General features: G+C 39.0%; 1 protein-coding gene across 5 annotated transcripts in view; it reads left to right on the top strand.

Annotated features, from left to right (window-relative positions):
* LOC136876280 (F-box and leucine-rich repeat protein 13) overlaps positions 1-19,165 on the top strand; it is a 48,952-nt gene that overhangs the window by 11,778 nt on the left and 18,009 nt on the right. The window contains exon 1 of one of the 5 annotated variants that reach the window (XM_067150116.2): positions 30-330. The exons of the other annotated variants lie outside the window; for them this stretch is intronic. The gene's annotated coding sequence lies outside the window, so the exon portion shown is untranslated. Of the gene's footprint in view, positions 1-29; positions 331-19,165 lie in introns of those variants that run through there. 5 annotated transcript variants of the gene reach the window in all.

The following is a 19,165-nucleotide window of genomic DNA, read 5'->3' as shown; positions in this document are numbered from 1 at the left end:
TCCAAAAATAAAATATTTCTTAATTTACCGCAGATTTTAGACTTCAGCTGTGTAAAAGCTATTATTATGTTCCATTTGTGACAAATTTTACAGTGACAGTTCGTAGATAGGAATGCGCGACGTAACCTTCAGTGTGCATTATATTTCTTGCCTGTGTTACGTTAAACGAGTTTTATTGTGTAAAGCCTTTTTTAATTATCGCATATGTGCTTAATTTATCAAGGAAGTCCTGTTATGTATGCTCCAAACTAACATTCACCATGCCTACTGCTGTTTAACATGGATTTCTTCTTGATTGTTATATTAATCTACAAATCATTGGCGTATGATGTAAGTAGATATGATTTATTTTAAGTATCCTGCTTAAAGCATGAATTCTTGTATTTTGTAGCCCAGAAGTATTAATATTTTCGTCAAGTCGGGGTTCAGAGTTTTACAGTAATATAAATTTTCCACCTTTTTGATACTGTTATATGCGTTTTAGCAAATTAATTCATTACAAACAGTACATGTTTCGTTCTTATTTAAGAACAACTTCTGCTGATACATAGCTTAGGCCGCTATTAGCCGTGGGCGACTAGTGGCGCAACTAGTTGCGTAGTTGCGCCACTAGTTGCCAGAGGATTTAAAGGGGTCCATAGACGTGCAATATTATTGCGCAGTATCGGGGTTTGTGCAATATAATTGATAGTGTGTATTCAATATTGAAGAGTTATGCAATATATTGTACGAAATCAAAAAGTTTGAAATATATTGCGCAAATCGCAAAATACTGTGTCATGTATTGGCAATATTGTGCAATATCCCGCCCTGCCGCCGGTTGTTATCAACAAGTGGGGGAAAACGTATCGTGGTGGCAGACAAACAGGAGGTGAAAAAGTTTATTTTGGAGCTTATCGGAGTGTAGCATGGCCTTCCGGCTCTATGGGATGTTAAAAGCAAAGATTACAATAATCGCGTTGAAAAGGTGAACAGAACGAGGACCTTATTGAGAAATATCGCGAAAAATATCCGAACGGCGACAAGCAAGAAGGTATTTGAAAAAATCAGTTCTCTGCGTACAAATTTCCGGAAGGACGTGAAGCGGTTTCCTGATACAGAAAAGTGTGTTCACCAAACAATACACCGGCATGGACTGACTATATATTGCCACGCATATTGCACAAACCCGCTTGTTGTGCAATAATATTGTACGTCTGTGGGCAGCTAACAATATATTGTACAATCCATTTTGCGCAATAATATTGCACGTCTATGGGCCCCTTAAGACTTGTCGAGGGAATGTCGAGGTGTAGCCATCATCGGCTTTGCTCGCGACTGCTCGAGAAATCTCGGCGTTTAGCACCTCCTACCTATCATGGCGATTTCGCGCCACATGTGGAACAGGAGAAGAAGAAGAAGAAGCTTTGTTTTGCTGTCAGGGAATGTCGAGGTGCAGCCGATGCAGCTTTTCGTGAGCGCAGCGCGTGGAGCCGCTCCCACGTTTTAAAGTATGAATTTCCTTCCTTCTTAAGCAATAGTACAAATAAAACCTGTCCCTCCAGACGCCGTACATGTTTGTATAACTCTAAAGCCTAGAGTTTTAACTATGGTACTTAACTATATTTTTAAAGCATTTTCAAGTCCCTGAAAAATAATCAGGCGGCAAGATTGAACAACGAACGTTACGTGTTTAAAATTAATGAAACTAAATAATAATTTTTGCTTCTTTCTATTACAATAGTTGAATGTTAATACTGATAGTAATAATAGAACTCGATAAGGATTTCACTTTGTTCGAATCCTTGGCTGAATAGCGTTGTGGCCGTCCCGGATTTGATTTCCGTCCGGATCGAAGATTTTAATCCCGTCTAATTACTTCTGGCTGAGAGACTGGGTGTTAGTGTTGTTCCACCACATTTCTCTTAATATTCAGACAACACACTGAGTCTCCTTGTCTCGGACGGCAGCGCGTCGGCCTCTCACCGCTGGATAACGTGGTTCAAATCCCGGTCACTCCATGAGGGATTTGTGCTAGACAAAGCAGAGGCGGGACAGGTTTTTCTCCGGTTTTCCCTGTCATCTTTCATTCCAGCAACACTCTCCATTCTCATTCCATAGCATCTATCAATCATTAATAAATCACTTTAGGAGTGGCGACCCCATCGTACTAATAACCTATATATGCTTCATTCATTGCACCCTTGACCCAGTCAATGACTGGAAAACGGGTTGTAGGTTTTTATTCAGACAACTCTCTGCACTTCCAACCACCGCAGAAACATGCAATAGTGATTACTAGACTTCGGATCTTTAGGTGTTAAAAGGTTATTTTAGCTGCCTAAAAGACTCAAGTAGGTTCTAAAATACTTTTAGACAGCTTCATTTGTACATATTTTAATAGGCTTCAATTAAAATACCATACTTATTTTGCTAAATTGATAATAACTCGTTACGGGGAAGTAAACAACTTTACTCACCTCTTTGCTGCAAACTTCACAGGAACAACTCCTGTAACCACTTTTTAATTAAAGACGAGTTGGAACCTGACACTTCCGGCATAATTCACACACTGAACAAACGGGAACACCGAAATATTCTCGCAGAATGAAATTTTTATTCCCAGCAGGTCAATGGATACTGTATCATCTCCTGCCTCGTGACAAAATATGGGAGTGTTCGCTGCGGGAGGTTCTTAAGGCATTTTGGGGAGTGTGGTTTACAGCTTCCCGATTTTAAAATTTTGTTTAGGATACTGAACACGAGTCAGCAAATATTTTTTTTTCCTCGGAATATACTGAAAGGCATTTTTAATTGATTTAGGGATTAAAAAACGAATGATATAGATTTTAACGTCAATTCCGACATTTTTAAGCACAATAGGACCACAGTTTCTAACTTTATAAATACATGAAACAAATACAACTTCATTGTAAGTAATTTCTTCAAGAACAAAATAGGTCTTTCCCTAAAATCCGAGGGCTGGTGATTACATCCCTCCATATAGGGTTGGCGTCAAGAAGGGCACCCGGCTTTAAATTAGGGCCAAATCCACGTGCAAGACAGGTCAGACCCCCGACTCCACATGTATGGGAAAAGCAGTAGGAGGAGAAGAAATTTTTTTTAATGTATTTTATTTTAAATTTTTCATCAAATAATATATTACCACAAAATTCTTAATATTCACAAACAATAGGACAATAATAACTAATCAGTAGCTAACAAACAATTTTACCACCTAAAACAAAAAAATCAAGGACAACTTACTTAAAGACAATACTACTGTACAGTAATCGTGGATAAAACTGAAGACAGAGCATTTTTCAGAGATAATAAATTCAATATTGTCAAGAAAGACCCCACTAATACCATCCAAAAGAAGCTCAAATAAATACTCAAATTCTCAGTTTTTGTTAAATGAACAGCAGACATTGAAATTGATTAACATGAACCCCAAACTACCAACTGCAAGAGCACTCCCTAAAATACACAAAATAAACATGGCGGTACCTATCAGACCCATTATCAATTTTAGGAACAGCCCCACTTACAGAATTTATATTTATTCAAAAATTTCGAAACATCATTTTGCAGTTACAAAGTTACAACCTTTTTTTTTTTTTTTTTTTTTTTTTTTTTGTTAAAAATGAAGCCATGTTTTCCAGTGTTGACTTAGTTAAATGTAGCAAAGGCTTTTCAGTCTATCAAACACATAGCAAATACAATGTAAATTAAAACACTAAAAGCATATCTGTAAAACACACACTAACATACAAAGAATGACATGTTTCGTTCTACAAGAACATCCTCAGATTCTATCAAATCACTTAAAATAAGCTTATATATGTACAGTATTGTTTACGTAGCGTAAACTTGTCAAAGATAGAGAGATAAGTGATAACATGAAACAGTAATGACAAAAAATAAATTATGTACAATTATAATATAGTGAAAAACTTACGTATTTATCTAGACTGCCGATGTTAAGTCTGTTGTCACCAAACACTATTTCAGGACTGTGGTCATGGAAAGTTTGTGGTGAGCCACGCTGTGCGTGGAGAGGGGAGGGCAGGACAGGGAGGGGCCTAGTAGAACGATGTGGATCTCTCCTATTGGATGATAAAATCGGGTAGACTATAGAGTGGAGAGGGGGGGAGAGATGTAGGGCGGAGCGGCTGGAGCGCTGTGGAACTTTCCATCAACATTGGAGGGGGGGAGAGATGTTATTGACCTATTTCATGTTAATTGTACCTGTATGTAATATGGATGAATGTAATTATTATAATTTTTTATTATTTATAATAGGTGAATGAAGTACGGAACGGTATTATTATTATTATTATTATTATTATTATTATTATTATTATTATTATTATTATTATTATTATAATGAAAAAAGCAATCCACCTTCCGTCAACATTGGAGAGGGGAGAGAAGTTATTGACCTTTTCCATGCGAATGTACCTTTATGTGATATGGATGAATGCAAATTAATAATTTTTAGTTGAATAAAGTAAGGGACGTTATTATTATTATTATTATTATTATTATTATTATTATTATTATTATTAATATTATTATTATTTACGATAGAAGCAATTTAAGGAGTAGGTGTTGTCAGATATTATGCGAGTAGAGCAAATAGGGGGGAAATTATTTAAATGTGTATTATTATTATTATTATTATTATTATTATTATTATTATTATTATTATTATTATTATTTACGATAGAAGCAATTTAAGGAGTAGGTGTTGTTAGATATTATGTGAGTAGAGCGAATAGGGGGGAATTATTTAAATGTGTATGCTCATTCAGGTTATTGGCATTAGTATTTTTTGCGACGTAAATTTCTATTGCTTCTTTTATATTCAAAGATTTACTTTTATTTTCGAAGTGTAAAATTTTTAGATCAGTGTTGATGTCTGTGAAATGGTGTGAACAGTCGTAGATGTGCTCCCCGAAGGCTGAATGCCGATTATATCTGATTATATCTGATCTAACTGCAACGCCACATACATAGGTCAAACAAAACGTAATTTCCATACAAGATACAAAGAACACAAAAACGCGATCAGATATAATCGGCATTCAGCCTTCGGGGAGCACATCTACGACTGTTCACACCATTTACAGACATCAACACTGATCTAAAAATTTTACACTTCGAAAATAAAAGTAAATCTTTGAATATAAAAGAAGCAATAGAAATTTACGTCGCAAAAAATACTAATGCCAATAACCTGAATGAGCATACACATTTAAATAATTCCCCCCTATTCGCTCTACTCACATAATATCTAACAACACCTACTCCTTAAATTGCTTCTATCGTAAATAATAATAATAATAATAATAATAATAATAATAATAATAATAATAATAGTAATAATAATAATACACATTTAAATAATTTCCCCCCTATTTGCTCTACTCGCATAATATCTGACAACACCTACTCCTTAAATTGCTTCTATCGTAAATAATAATAATATTAATAATAATAATAATAATAATAATAATAATAATAACGTCCCTTACTTTATTCAACTAAAAATTATTAATTTGCATTCATCCATATCACATAAAGGTACATTCGCATGGAAAAGGTCAATAACTTCTCTCCCCTCTCCAATGTTGACGGAAGGTGGATTGCTTTTTTCATTATAATAATAATAATAATAATAATAATAATAATAATAATAATAATAATAATAATAATAATACCGTTCCGTACTTCATTCACCTATTATAAATAATAAAAAATTATAATAATTACATTCATCCATATTACATACAGGTACAATTAACATGAAATAGGTCAATAACATCTCTCCCCCCCTCCAATGTTGATGGAAAGTTCCACAGCGCTCCAGCCGCTCCGCCCTACATCTCTCCCCCCCTCTCCACTCTATAGTCTACCCGATTTTATCATCCAATAGGAGAGATCCACATCGTTCTACTAGGCCCCTCCCTGTCCTGCCCTCCCCTCTCCACGCACAGCGTGGCTCACCACAAACTTTCCATGACCACAGTCCTGAAATAGTGTTTGGTGACAACAGACTTAACATCGGCAGTCTAGATAAATACGTAAGTTTTTCACTATATTATAATTGTACATAATTTATTTTTTGTCATTACTGTTTCATGTTATCACTTATCTCTCTATCTTTGACAAGTTTACGCTACGTAAACAATACTGTACATATATAAGCTTATTTTAAGTGATTTGATAGAATCTGAGGATGTTCTTGTAGAACGAAACATGTCATTCTTTGTATGTTAGTGTGTGTTTTACAGATATGCTTTTAGTGTTTTAATTTACATTGTATTTGCTATGTGTTTGATAGACTGAAAAGCCTTTGCTACATTTAAAGTTACAACCTCATTTTTCCATTTATTACCACGATATCACCAACATGCATTTCAACATATCGGCAGCTGCATTGAAAGAAATCTCAGTAATTATACCAAATTGAGTAAAATGACTCTCCTTAAATTTGCTATTGACAAGAAGTACTTTTCTTTTAAGAATACCATTTACAAATAGGACGGTCTTCGCATGGGATCCCGTGTTTTCCAGCATTTCAGCCAATATTTATCTTGATAAATTTTTTTCTTACAGGTTAATTTACGCTGCACTGACACAGATAGGTCTAAGGCGACAATGGGATAGGAAAGGGCTGTTAGTGGGAAGGAAGCGGAAGAGTCCCAGCATTTGCCTGGTGTGAAAATGGGGAAACTACGGATAAACATCTTCAGGGCTGCCGACAGTGGGGATCGAACCCACTATCTTCCGAATGCAAGCTCACAGCTGAGCGCACCTAACCACAGGCCAACTTGCTCAGTCTTGATAATCTACAGCACGCTAAGATTATTAACAAATTTCAAGGAATTGTTTTCTGGATGTTATATGTGGAAGACATTTTTTTCTATAACTGACCATCATTTCATCAAAGAAGACACTTTGCTTAATCAATAGAACTCATTAGATCTGCATATTAAATTTATGCTTGAATCTCAAGTAAATAATTAGTTAAATATTTTGGATCTCTCAATCACTAGAAACATTAGTATAGAAAACTCACACAAACTTACAACAAAAAAGACAAGATTCTCAACATACAGGTAACCAGAAATAAAAGCTGCATTTTATAGTTTAATTTACAGAACCTTCAATATTCCTCTTTCAACTGCTAATTTAGAAAAAAAATGATAACATTTAGAATATCACATTAATTAATGGCTATAACAAGCAATTTGTTGACAAAATAATGTATGAATTGAAAAATAAATCCTCCTCAACCCTTTTTAGAAGACCCACAAACAAAAATAAATCTCTCACTTCTACATACAACAATAATTTTTCAGATAAACTTATTTAAAAAACAAAATTTGAAGATAGTGTTTAGAACTAATGGCCTGTCCCGCGGTGTAGGAGTAGCCTGCCTGCCACTTGGATCTGAGGACTGGTTCGAGGTCCACTCAGCCTACGTGATTACAATTGAGGAGCCATCCGATGGTGAGCTGGCGGCCCCGGTCTAGAATTCCAAGAATAATGACCGAGATGATTTGTCATGCTGACCACACGACACCTCATAATCTGCAGGCCCCCAGGCTAAGCAGCGGTCGCTTGGTAGGCCATGGCCCTTCGGTGCTGTTGCACCATGGCAGGGGAGCATTCAGAACTAATAACACTAATTCTAACATTTTCTATAATATGCATACATGTCAATGCTAGCAGCAAGGTTCAATTCAGGTATTTATAAGCATAAATGTCATAAAGTGATTCCAGCTACATATGCCAAACTGGCAGAAGTTACCAAATATGATATCACGAGTACATCAATTCCAAGAAGCATAATAGATTTTCGGTATTGGGTGAGCACATGGCACATTTTAATCATCAATTTATGACCGCTGAAAAAAAATCAATAATCAACTTTATGCAAGAGAAATATTTTCATACATCTGGACCAAAGAAACCATCCCATTTATAATGTCAATGATATTTCCGGGCATCCCAACATTCCTTTCGAGGCTTTAATATTTATTTCCAACAAATGGAAGAAAGCTAAAACTTCTTCTGCAACTCATAACTCTCCCCGTAAAATCCTCCTCTCCCTCCATATCTCTCTTCCTTCTCCATCTGCTCTGCTCAGTTAACAGGTGACCTGGCTCAGCAGTCAGGCAGCTCCCACTGTAGTGCACACTTATTTTAATGTTACCATACTTCAGTATGATGAACACAGTCACTGCTTACTCTCCCACGTTTCTATTCACATTACTTTTTACCAATTCTTATTTTTCTTTCTCTTACATATATGGTTCTTGGTGTGGGTTACTGTAGTCGCATCCTAGTTCGTGAACAATGGGCAACGGCCAAGCGGCATAGGAGTGGTCCTGAGAGTTGGGATACCAGTTGCTATGGAATGGGAGTGGGCATCTTGGACATATTCTGAGTCGTGGCCCTGCTTGTGCTCAGGTGGCTAGGACTATACAATCCACCAGCGGTCCCTAACCCGTTAGAAGAGAGATCCTCACTTGGACTATGTGCAAGTAGGGTAGCATCCTGCTTCATGAATTTACCGAGCTCAGAACATTTTAAGCAAGCCTCGGACCTATGGGAGTAACGGAGTCCCACTCTCATTTGACAGGCGAGGGACTCCTTGGAAACAGCTTAGCGAACGAAATGGAATTTGATGGGGAGCTATCAATATTAATGGGGCTTATGGAAGAAAGAAAGTAGAACTGGCTGAGTCAGCAAAGAGGATGCATCTGGATGTACTAGGAGTAAGTGATATTTGGGTAAGGGGAGATAACGAGGAAGAAATAGAATATTATAAACTTTATTTGATAGGTTTTAAAAAGGGAAGGGCAGAGTATGGGGCAGGACTGTTTATCAGGAATACTATTGCCCGCAACATAGTTTCTGTTAGGCACGTAAATGAGCGTATGATGCAGGTAGATTTGGCAGTTGGAGGAATTAGGACGAGAATTGTCTCAGTGTATTCACCATGTGAGGGTGCAGATGAGGATGAAATTGACAAGTTTTAAGAAGCATTGAGTGACATCGTAGTCAGGGTGAACAGCAAGGATAGGATAGTGCTAATGGGCGATTTCAATGTGAGAGTTGGAAACGGAACTGAAGGATACAAAAGGGTAATTGGTAAATGTGGGGAAGATATGGAAGCTAATGGGAACGGGAAGCGTTTGTTGGAATTGTGTACTAGTATGGGTTTAGCAGTTACGAATACATTCTTCAAGCATAAGGCTATTCACCGCTACACATGGGAGGCTAGGGGTACCAGATCCATAATAGACTATATCTTAACCGACTTCGGCCGGGCTGAGTGGCTCAGACGGTTAAGGCGCTGGCCTTCTAACCCCAACTTGGCAGGTTCGATCCTGGCTCAGTCCGGTGGTATTTGAAGGTGCTCAAATATGACAGCCCCGTGTCGGTAGATTTACTGGCACATAAAAGAACTCCTGCGGGACTAAATTCCGGCACCTCGGCGTCTCTGAAGACCTTAAAAAGTAGTTAGTGGGACGTAAAACAAATAACATTATTATTATTATTAACCGACTTCAAATTCAGAAAGTCTATTAGGTATGTACGGGTTTTTCGGGGATTTTTCGATGATCCACAGACCACTATCTGATCTGTAGTGAACTAAGTATCTCTAGGCCTACGGTAGAGAAAGTGAAATCTGTCTGCAAAAAATAAGGGTAGAAAATCTCCAGGACGAGGAAATTAGGCTGAAGTACATGGATATGATTAGTGAGTTTTGAACAGTAGATAGTAAGCAGGTTTGGGATATAGAAAGAGAGCATACAGGGATGCTGTAGTAGAAACAGCAAGGGAATGCCTAGGTACGACTGTGTGTAAAGACAGGAAAAAGCTAACATCTTGGTGGAATGATGAAGTGAGAGCAGCTTGTAAGCGTAAAAAGAAGGCTTAACAGAAAGGGCTCCAAACAAGGGCCGATGCAGATAGGGAATTGTACGTAGATGAAAGAATCAAAGCGAAACAAATAGTTGTTGAATCCAAAAAGAAGTCGTGGGAAGATTTTGGTAATAACCTGGAAAGGCTAACTCAAGCACCAGGGAAACCTTTCTGAACAGTAATAAAGAATCTTAGTAGAGGGGGGGGGGGGGGGGGGGAGGAAATGAACAGTGTTTTGAGTAATTCAGGTGAACTCATAACAGATCCCAGGGAATCACTGGACACGTGGAGGGAATATTTTGAAAATCTTCTCAACGTAAAAGGAAGTCTTCATGGTGATGTCGTGAACAACCAAGCTCATGGGGAGGAAGAAAATTATGTTGGTGAAATTACGCTTGAGGAAATGGAAAGGATGGTAAATAAACTCCATTGTCATAAAGCAGCAGGAATAGATGAACTTAGACCTGAAATAGTTAAGTATAGCGGGAAGGCAGGGCTGAAATGGCTTCATAGAGTAGTAAGATTAGCATGGAGTGTTGGTAAGGTACCTTCAGGTTGGACAAAAGCAGTAATTTCACCTAACTATAAGCAAGGGAACAGGAAGGATTGCAACAATTATCGAGGTATCTCATTAATTAGTATTCCAGGCAAAGTATTCACTGGCATCTTGGAAGGGAGGTTACTATTGGCTTTACGTCGCACCGACACAGATAGGTTTTATGGCGACGATAGGATAGGAAAGGCCTAGGAGTTGGAAGGAAGCGACCATGTCCTGAATTAAGGTACAGCCCCAGCATTTGCCTGGTGTGAAAATGGGAAACCACGGAAAACCATCTTCCGGGATGCTGACAGTGGGATTCGAACCCACTATCTCCCGGATGCAAGCTCACAGCCGCGCGCCTCTAACCGCACAGCCAACTCACCCAATTTTGGAAGGGAGGGTGCGATCAGTAGTTACTTGAGAGGAAGTTGGATGAACACCAGTGTGGTTTCAGACCACAGAGGGGCTGTCAGGATCAGATTTTCAGTATGCGCCAGGTAATTTCAAAATGTTAGGAGAGGAATAGACAGTTGTGTCTATGTTTCGTAGATCTAAGAGAAAGCATATGACACTTGTGTCTAGGGAATATCGAGGTGCAGCCATAATCGGCCATGCTCGAGGAATCTCGGCATTTAGTACCTCCTACGTAGCGATTTCGCGCTACATGCAGAGCAAGAAGAAGAAGTAGTTTTGTTTTGTAAAAGATAACTTTAGAAGTCTTATCTCAGTATTGCATGTTTTGTGATAGTTAACTTTACAAGTATTTACGTCGAGTTTGCCGTATAATATCACGGGTAACGAGTCTTTTTTTCAATCGCGGTTAGTTTGCCATTTAATTTCATGGGTAATGAGATTTATTTTAAATCGTGGTGCTGTGAAGTACAGACAGTATTTATAGACTTTTAGAGTGTTTTGGGGGTCTACTTCATGAAATAGTGAATTAGTTATGTGGATTAAGTGCTTTATTGCGCATTGAAGTGAACTTTTGTGCTTGCACGATGGACAATTTTGTATGTAGTGAGTGTAATAATTTCTTCAACTACAGGAAAAATTTAAATCATCACATAAGAACATAGCACAATAACAAAAATCCTAAATTTTTTTGTTATTTGTATACTTTTACCTCACACAAAATACAGTTTAGAACAGCATAAAAATTCACAACATAAGAGTACGAAGTGTGAACAACATCAAGTGAAATGTCCGCTATGTGTAGAAGAATGTCCTACAAAATCTGATATAGTGGCACATTTGATCAATTTTCATGAGATTTGTATCGTGAACGAAAGTTTAAAATTTGCAAATGAAGAGGATTTCCTAAAGTGGAAAAAGAAAATGAGCAAGTGTGTGAATTTGTTGTATGTCGCTCCAAGTACGAATGTAAAGATTGTTCATCTAACATGAAATATAGATGTCACAGGGATGGGACCTTTAAGTCAAGGGGTAAGCAGGAGCGTCACCAGGAAGTACTTGGAAGCAACAAGATAAGTGGTCATTGTCCAGCGAAAATGGATGTTACTTTTCAGTCTGGATATATGTATGTTTCATTTTGTGCAACACACATAGGCCACCAAGGAGAGTTAGGTCGCATGAGATTATCGCTGTCGGAAAGAAATGACTTAGCGAGGAAGATTGCGATGAAAATTCCTTTCGATACAATCCTTGATGAGGTTAGAAATTCTATTGGTGAAACTGACATTGAGCGCATTCATTTTCTGACCAGAAAGGATCTATTTAACATTGAGCAAGAGTACAATTTAAAATCGGAAGTTGTGCGGCATGAGAATGATTGTACGAGTGTCGAATCGTGGATTCATGAAATGGACGAACGTGGAGGAATAGTACGTTTTTACAAGGATCAAAGCATGTCTTCTATGATGTACCCTCAATCAAAACCAGAGGACTTCGTTCTAATTATAATAAATGAGGCGCAGCAAGAAATGTTACAACGATACGGCGACAAGTTCATTTGCATTGACAGCACACATAGTTTAATATGTGCAAACATATACACCTAGTAACTAAATATATTGGTGGTGCTAGCGAACACAATTTAGAATCGGGCACAAATTTAGTCATTCAGGAAGCACCTTCAAACGAAGGACATTATTCTGAAGGAACTGCATAATCCCTTGAAAAGAAGGCTAAGTGAGGACACAGAAGAGCACAAAGCCAAGCTCCGAGAAAAATTTCAAAGCATTCTCGCAACAGTAGATGACGATGATGCTTGTTTCTTAAAGGAGCCTAACATCGAGGTCATCGGCCCCTATTGGTACGAAATGAAATAACAAAAAGTTGAAATTCATCCACTGACCAAAATAAAATATGTCATGAAGAATGAATGGATGGACATGAACTCAACAAAAAAAAAACCAACAGTGGATCACACTCAAAAAAAAAAAAAAAAAAAAGATCGTAAATAATAGAATTACTGACCAAGGGACCACTCATAAAGCACAATGATGCTTGATGTCTAAAAGGGTGCAAAATCCATGTCTAAGGCCCCACAGAATGGTATACGTCGCGAGTAAAGTAGAACCATGGTATTTATCATGTTGGGGTACTAATCAAAATTAGCGAAACTCACGGTGTTTCACACAAGATGGTACTACTCACAAGTATTGTACTTCGTACAGGTAACGCAGACCTATGGTGTTTTTCACACATTGGGATCACTCGGAGCCAACCCAAACCGATGAGTTTCCTCACCTAGGTGTACTAGTCACGGGTGCCGGTCCCACGGGCACCGTGGTTTTCCTCACATAGTGGATACTAATCACAGGCAACGCATACCCACGGTGTCGCTCATGTAGTGGTACAACTCACAGGCAACGCCCAGACCTGCGGTGTTGCTCACATAAGTACGACGCGCAGATACTGGAAACCCCCGGCCAAGCTGCGACTAATCACAAACCCATTTCGTACCGAATATAGTGGTACAACTTGCAAGTACAGGCAACCCATGGTGTTCCCTGCGTGATGGTACGAATCAAAAGTGGTTTCATGGTTCTAATTCAATCATCCCTTGGTCGTCCCTTTTAGTCGCCTCTCACGACAGGCAGGGGATACCGTGGGTGTATTATTCGTCTGCGTCCCCCACCCACAGGGGCTAAGGAGAGAGAGAAAAGAAGAAAGAAGGGATCCATCACTTCGAAAGATGAAGAAAGGCAAGGGCCACGAAGGGCGTGAAATGAAAGACTCCTTAGGCCTCGAATGCTCTAATACCGTCTGTCGGACAAGAACAAGAGTTGACCAAGGGAGATCGGACAGGATAGACGAAAGTGAGGAGCCTGGCACAAGTAAGTGGAAGCAATGCCAAGACTGAGCTAAGGGCCCCGTGGTCGCCAATCCACACTCCCAAGTTGAGAGCCCCTTGGGCCCCTGTTAGTCGCATCTTACGACAGGCAGGGGATACTGCGGGTGTATGCTGCATGAGCATCCCCCACCACAACATGTAGATATAACTGAGAAACACCTCCAACCAATAATCCCAACTGTACAAGCCCACAGCACTAAAGCAATGATCAGCACAGCACCTTCAACTTCAAAGGGGATAAAGTTTAAAATACAGCAACAATTATTTTCCACAAAAGAGCCCCATAAGGAAACTTCTTCCTCCTTGTCAAGGCCTACTGAGCAAACAATAGGCAATTAGTAAGATTTTATTAGAATAAAATTTATTGTAACCACCTACTCAATTGCGAATTGATTATAGGCTATAAGCCACGCTTTTTTTCCAACTGTTGGCATCGCCAGTGTTCGTGGATTCTACCTCTCCGCGCACACTGCCTGCTACGTGATATTGCGGCGTTCCAATAGGTGGCTACAATAAATTTTATTCTAACAGAATCTTACTTATTGTTATCTTCAATACGGAACTAACATGAGATTAGCTACTTGTTACTTGCAACAGGCAATTGCTGCAAATTTGTTACTCCTCTAAGAAAAATTTGCTATAGGTCCTACTTCAGTACAATAAACTGTTTTATAGAAGCAATCCTAAAGACAACAGTTACGGTAACAACTACTGTATGGGTGAATTGTGTAAATATTTTCTGAACTGTGCAAATATTTTGTGAACGGTATAAATATTTTGTGAGTTGTGGTAGCAAAACTACAGTGTTCATGAAAAGAACTTCGAAACTGATGAGCTAACGATGATAAACAGCAAGCACTGTTCAGTTGAAGGGGCCCAGAATTGTATTTACGTTTGGTCTACAGTATATTATGTGCATATATAATATGATTTCCTATTTAAGTTAATAACAACAGCGCTTTTCAAATTTCCAAGTGACCCCATGCGGTAATTGTCAAGTGAAATAGAATGTACTATCTCACTGGTGTCCAGGGAATGACAAGACCAACATAGGAATAACTGAAATATACTTATATAAATGACATTACCAAAAGAGAATATGTGACTATTAAAATGATTACCTAATTTTAAAAAGTAACAACAGTTTGTGTCCGCCTCTGTGGTGTAGTGGTTAGTGTGATTAGCTGCCACCCCCAGAGGCCCGGGTTCAATTCCCGGCTCTGCCACGAAATTTGAAAAGTGGTACGAGGGCTGGAACGGGGTCCACTCAGCCTCGGGAGGTCAACTGAGTAGAGGGGGGATCGATTCCCTCCTCAGCCATCCTCGAAGTGGTTTTCCGTGGTTTCCCACTTGTCCTCCAGGCAAATGCCGGGATGGTACCTAACTTAAGGCCACGGTCGCTTCCTTCCCTCTTCCTTGTCTATCCCTTCCAAACTTCCCATCCCCCCACAAGGCCCCTGTTCAGCGTAGCAGGTGAGGCCGCCTGGGCGAGGTACTGGTCATCCTCCCCAGTTGTATCCCCAGACCCAGAGTCTGAAGCTCCAGGACACTGCCCTTGAGGTGGTAGAGGTGGGATCCCTCTCTTAGGCCGAGGGAAAAACCGACCCTGGAGGGTAAACAGATTACGAACGAACAACAGTTTGCACTCGTGCTACTGGCCATTGAATAAGAGTGCTGCTCACTTCACATGTGTCTTGGGAGCGCAGTGTGGAGGCGCTTGGAATGTCTACCATGACAACTGACGTACGCAGTGTATAGTTTATGCAACCGAAGAGAGCGGAGACGTTCTGAGAGGTTCCACATGCTGCGCTCCCGAAACACAAGTGAACTGATATGCTTTAGAAGAACAATAATACATTGCAAGAGCAACAGTTTTATCGCTGTCAGTGAATCGCCTTCCTGTGCTCTTATGAACAAAGTTTTTTCACTTGACCCTTAAAAAAATCCTTTGAGTATGAGCTGGAATGACCAAAGTACTTTATTAAGTCAGACTTTGTTTCCACTTTACTTTTCTCTAACCTGCACACCTCACCCTTCAATTTGGTGATAACTGCATTCTTTCTGCAGATAGTTTTTGGAGCCTTACACAACCTTTTCCTAATTATATTAAATTTGTTATTAACACTTTTAGGATGCCTTGTATGTCTGTTGGCTGCACCTGAGCAGTACTGGTGGAGTTGTTCCATTATGTTCCATTTCTTCTTCTCCCTCCCTCCCTCTTGTGTGAACTCCCTCTTTTTCTTGATCCCAAAACACCCTTCACGCTGCTGCTGGGAAGATTTTGTGTTGGCACAGTAATTGGGTTTCAGCCTAAAAAAAGAGTTTATTGAAACAAAGTTAATATTCATATTAATTACACACATTGCTTTTTGAATAAGCCCATGCTATAGTACTATGAAATGCAAAACTGGTAGGCTATAATAATAATACAGCATATAAATTACAAGAATATGATGAACTGTTGTGAAATACCATTCAATTTCATAGTAGTAGTGTAACAGCCCAACATGTATTATTATATTATTAATTTTAGTGGTTCATAGTGTGGGTTACTGGAGTCACCTCCTAGTTCAAGAACCACGGGCAACGGCTGAGTGGCCTATAACGTGGCCCTGAGACTCGAGATACCCTAACATTTTCAGAGTCATGGCCTGCTTTGTGCTCAGGTGGCTAGGACCCGTCAGGGGAGAGGTCCTCACTAGGACTATAAGTAAGGTAGCATCCTGCTTCACAGAATCGACCGAGCAAGCCTCGGACCTATGGAAGTAACGGAGTCCAGGATACAGAAAGAGAATGGGTGGCATACAGTGATGCGGCAGTGAAAGCAGGAAGGGAATGATTAGGAACAACCCTCTGTAACGGTAGTAAAAAGCAAAATCTTGTCGGAATGACAAAGTGAGAGCAGTTTTCAACATTCAGTCACCACGGGCCAAGTCCTCAGTGTATCTGCGCTCCATGCGGTAGAGCTTGTGATAGGTATCACACTCTTATCTGTCCTCAGAGAAAAGAATCGCTGACATGTTTCTGCTGCAACTAATATTTACTTGCCATTGTGAGTAGTGAATGTTGTTTCATGCATTTATTATATATAATAATGAAAATATGCAAAATATTCATGTTCAAATTATGCTCATGTTATTCTAGTGTATGAAATGTTATTTAATCTTATGACCATTGTCTGCAATAAAATACCAAGTAATTTATATCATTATTATTATTTAACTCAGAGGCATGCAGACTGAATGCTGAAGGGCATAACCGTCTGTAGCTATGTATGTATGTAATATTCATTTTCTCTATTTCAAGCAGTAAAGGGAAGTTAAAAGTTTTATACACAAGAACTATTTAACTTCATGAAGCATAAAGCTGAAAATTACAGGCCAGTCAGTTTGACATGCATTGCATGTAAGCTTTGGGAAAGCATTCTTTCTGGTTATATTAGACATGTTTGCCAAATTAATAACTGGTTCGATAGAAGGCAGTTTGGGTTTAGGAAAGGTTATTCCACTGAAGCTCAACTTGTAGAATTCCAACAAGATATAGCAGATATCCTGGATTCTGGAGGTCAAATGGACTGTATCGCAATTGACCTATGTAAGGCATTTGATAGGGTAGATCATGGGGACTACTGGCAAAAATAAGTGCAATTGGACTAGAAAAAAGAGTGACTGAATGGGTGGCTAAATTTCTAGACCGGGCGAGTTGGCCGTGCGCGTAGAGGCGCGCGGCTGTGAGCTTGCATCCGGGAGATAGTAGGTTCGAATTCCACTATCGGCAGCCCTGAAGATGGTTTTCCGTGGTTTCCCATTTTCACACCAGGCAAATACTGGGGCTGTACCTTAATTAAGGCCACGGCCGCTTCCTTCCAACTCCTAGGCATTTCCCGTCCCATCGTCGCCATAAGACCTATCTGTGTCGGTGCGATGTAAAGCCCCTAGCAAAAAAAAATTCTAGAAAATAGAACTCAGAGAATTAGAGTAGGCGAAGCTTTATCTGACCCTGTAATAATTAAAAGGGGAATACCTTAAGGCAGTATAACTGGACCTTTATATTTTCTTATATATATATCAATGATATGTGTAAAGAAGTGGAATCAGAGATAAGGCTTTTTGCAGATGATGTTATTCTGTACAGAGTAATAAATAACTTACAAGATTGTGAGCAGCTGCAAAATGACCTTGATAATGTTGTGAGATGGACAGCAGGCAATGGTATGATAATAAACGGGGTTAAAAGTCAGGTTGTGAATTTCATAATTAGGAAAAGTCCTCTGTTTTAATTACTGCGTTGATGGGGTGAAAGTTCCTTTGGGGGATCATTGTAAGTACCTAGGTGTTAATATAAGGAAAGATCTACATTGGGGTAATCACATAAATATGATTGTAAATAAAGGGTACAGATCTCTGCACATAGATATGAAGGTATTGAGGGGTTCAAGTAAGGATGTAAAGGAGAGAGCATATAAGTCTCTGGTAAGACCCAAACTAGAGTATGGATTCAGTGTATGGGACCCTCACCAGGATTACTTGATTCAAGAACTGGAAAAAATCCACAAAAAGAAAGCGGCTCGATTTGTTCTGGGTGATTTCCGACAAAAGAGTAGTGTTACAAAAATGCTGCAAAGTTTGGGCTGGGAAAACTTGGGAGACTAAGTAGTATACTACAAGTGATTAAAATCATGTTGGGTCCATACTGAATCTCAGTTATGTTCCAAACTGTCAGTGGAGAGATGGCGTGGAATGACATAAGTACACAAATACGTTTGATTGGTGTCTTTAAAAGTAGGAAAGATCACAATATGAAGATAAAGCTGAAATTCAAGAGGACAAATTGGGGCAAATATTCATTCAGAGGAAGGGGAGTTAGGGATTGGAATAACTTACCAAGGGAGATGTTCAATAAATTCCCAATTTCTTTGCAATAATTTAAGAAATGGCCAGGAAAACAACGAATAGAGAATCTTCCACTTGGGTGACTGCCCTAAATGCAGATCAGTAGTGACTGATTGATTGATTCATAACTTACCCCTGACTAAAGAGCTGAGGATTCCTAAAACCTGTGGATTGGAAGTGATCTCAACATATCTTGCATGAGCTATTTAAGTAGGTAGGTCCTTCTTTCTTGTAAATGTCATCCAAATCACTTCTCCTACATTTGATAACCCACTGATCACACCTACAACGAAAGAAAACAACAAATTAAAATCTAACCTATGAGTGCAACTTTTACACCATTGTCTACTTTCGATTTATGTAATTAAATCAAGATAAGAGTACTTGTTGATACCTAAATGTTACAACCTGTGATGTGTACACTAATATTTTACAATATTGGAATTTACTTACACTGTTTCACAGGACTTTGCTGCTCCAGGGCATTGTAGT

This window comes from Anabrus simplex, chromosome 1, assembly GCF_040414725.1.
Source record: "Anabrus simplex isolate iqAnaSimp1 chromosome 1, ASM4041472v1, whole genome shotgun sequence".
Taxonomy (NCBI): Eukaryota; Metazoa; Arthropoda; class Insecta; order Orthoptera; family Tettigoniidae; genus Anabrus; species Anabrus simplex.
Note: the sequence above shows the minus strand (reverse complement) of the source record. Positions and strands in the feature narration are given on the sequence as shown.